Source organism: Callospermophilus lateralis, unplaced genomic scaffold (genome assembly GCF_048772815.1).
Source record: "Callospermophilus lateralis isolate mCalLat2 unplaced genomic scaffold, mCalLat2.hap1 Scaffold_105, whole genome shotgun sequence".
NCBI classification, from domain to species: Eukaryota; Metazoa; Chordata; class Mammalia; order Rodentia; family Sciuridae; genus Callospermophilus; species Callospermophilus lateralis.
In genome coordinates, this window is record NW_027510702.1 from 4,043,869 (window position 1) to 4,046,875 (window position 3,007).

Consider the following 3,007-nt stretch of genomic DNA (forward strand, 5'->3'; position numbering starts at 1 on the left):
CATATGTACTATGCATATTCTAAAACAGACATTCATAGGATTAAAAATGTATAGAAAAGCCAAATATATGTAGCAAGTTAATAGAAATATAACCAAAATATCACAACCTAAATGTAGCATTGCATTTAAAGATAGGTGGTAAGATAATAACAATGGTAATTGAAAACAAAATATAAATTTGCAAAAATAGCAAATTAAAAAATTTCTACTTTTTAAATTTTTTTATTATAATGTGTTATATATGGCAGCAGAATGAATTACAATTTATATTACACATGTAGAGCACAATTTTTTATATCTCTAATTATATACAAAGTATATTCACACCATTCGTGTCTTCATACTTGTATTTAGGATAATGATGTCCATCTCATTCCACCATCTTTTCTACCCCCATTCCCCCTCCCTTCCCCACCCACCCCATTGCCCTATCTAAACTTCATCTAATACTCCCATGCTCCCCTCCCTACCCCCTTATGAATCAATGTCTTTATATCAGAGAAAACATTCAACTGATTGTTTTCTGGGATTGACTAACTTCACTTAGCATTATATTCTCCAACTCCATCCATTTACCTTCAAATGCTATGATCTTATTTGCTTTTATTGCTGAGTAATATTCCATTGTGTATATATTCCGCATTTTTTAATCCATTCATCTACTGAAGGGTATCTAGGTTGGTTCCACAGTTTAGCTATTGTGAATTGTTCTGCTATAACTATTGATGTGGCTGTGTCCTTGTAGTATGCTGTTTTTAAGTTCTTTGGGTATATACTGAGGACTGGAATAGCTGGGTCAAATGGTGGTTCTATTTTCCAATTTTCCATGAAATTTCCATACTGCTTTCCATATTGTCTCCACCATTTTGCAGTCCCACCAGCAATGTATGAGTGTGCTTTTTCCCCTACATCCTTGCCAACACTTTTTGTTGTTTGTAATATTAATAGCTGCATTTCTGATTGGAGTGAGATGAAATCTTATAGTATTTTTGACTTGAATTTCTCTAATTGATAGAGATGTTAAACATTTTATTATATATTGGTTGATTGATTATATATATATATCACTTTCTGAGAAGTGTCTGTTTAGTCCCTTTGCTCATTTATTGATTGGGATATTTGTTTTTTGGTGTTAAGCTTTTTGAGTTTTTATATTCCCTAGAGATTGGTGCTCTACCTAATGTGCACATGCTAAAAATTTGCTTTCAAAATATAGGCTCTCTATTCACCTCACTGATTGTTTCTTTTTTTATTTCTGAAAACAAGTTTTATTTAAATAAGGGTTTAAATACATTACTTAACATTAAAAGTGGAAGGAGAAAAGAAAACCAAAAAACAGTTTATCACTTCACATGGCACTGGGAAGCTGTTGCTAGTGAGTTGCAAGCTCTACAGCTAGCTACAGGACTGATAACATCAGTTTGGAATTTGTTCCCTTGTCAAAAGTTTAACTGATATTAAGCTGACCTCATATTCTGTTGTTTTGGACACCCCTTAGCTAGCATACGTCTAGTCAAAAAGAAGACCTTAGTGGCAAGCCAGATGTCACATCACCTCACTGGAAGGAAGGTGGCCCCTGAGTTCTGCCCACCTGGTCAGGTTATACACCAGGGATTCTTTTTTAAAAACAAAATGAAACAACCCCCGCAAAAAAAATACAAAAGGCCCCCTTCTAGTGGTACATCTGCCTTACCCCGTTCCTCCTGAACAGGTCATGACACTCTTAGGGCAGGGGCCTCAGCTGAGGGAGAGTTGAGAAGCTTCTGGTCCGACACAGCCATCTGATCTTGGAGCTCTGGGCTTTACTGAGACATCATGTTATTGCTTTGTTTCAGGGTGGACACTGCCAGGCACCTACTGCTTGACCTCTGTTTAAATGAGGACCTTCAAGACTAGACAGCATGGCTCTTTTCAGCTTATTACATGAAGGAGTTACACTAGTTCAAGTTTAAAGTGGACCCCAAATGGTTACATTATACAAGCTGTGAGGTTTTAAAACTTAAAATTCTACTCATTGCAAGGAAATCCTCACTTAAGCTTCAGTGAGCCACAAGCACTTAAAAACCATGAACCTTCAGCTGATCATCCTTAGCCAGTCCAATCTCTACCAGGAACTGGCATTGGTTCTTGCACTGGTCACCCTGTAGCTGAATGACTTCTCCATATTCTGGATGCTCAATTACAGTACCATTGCAGGCAAATTTCTTTTTATACGCCTTTATTAGTTTCTTTTTATCTTAATCATCAGCGATCCCTTGGACAGTGGTAAGTGTTTTCCTGCCGTTTCTCTGTTGAATTCTTATATGGATATAATCCTCAGTGCCAGCAGGAAGCAGGTCATCACCCTTACTTGCATCAGCAAAGGGGTAGAAAGAGTGGAGGTTCTGCATAGCAGACATACCATACAATTCCTTTTCCTTGGTGGAAATGGCCTGCGGAAGGCAGCTGCGGGAGAAGGTGGCGGGGGGGGGGGGGCAGAAGGGGAGGTCTCCAGGGGGAGGCTGCTGAGTCCTCCACGGTGGCTCAGTGATTCCACTGATTCTTTTTTTTTTGCTGAGAAGAAGCTTTTTAGTTTGAATCTATCCCATTTATTAATTTTGATTTTAATTCTTGATTTATAGAAGTCTTATTAAGGAAGTAGGGGCTTAATCCAATATGATGGAGATTTGGGCCTACTGTCTCTGGGTTAATTTCTAATTCCTCTATCCACTTTGAGTTGAATTTTGTGCATGTTGAGAGATAGGGATTTAGTTTCATTTTGTTGCATGTGGATTTCCAGGTTTCTCAGTGCTATTTGTTGAAGAGGCTATCTTTTCTCCACTGTAGGTTTTTGGCACATTTATGTAATATAAGATAATTGTAATTATGTGGGTTAGTCTCTGTGTTCTCTATTCTCTACCATTGGTCTATCAGTCTATTTTGGTGCTGATACCATGCTGTTTTTGTTACTATTGCTCTGTAGTATAGTTTAAGTTCTGATATAGTGATGCCACCTGCTCCACTTTTC

At 37.7% G+C, this 3,007-nt stretch overlaps 1 pseudogene; it reads right to left on the bottom strand.

Moving 5' to 3' along the window:
- Window positions 1-2,057: 2,057 nt before the first annotated feature.
- On the bottom strand, window positions 2,058-2,399 carry LOC143388528 (eukaryotic translation initiation factor 1 pseudogene; annotated as a pseudogene).
- Between the last annotated feature and the right edge of the window lie 608 nt (window positions 2,400-3,007).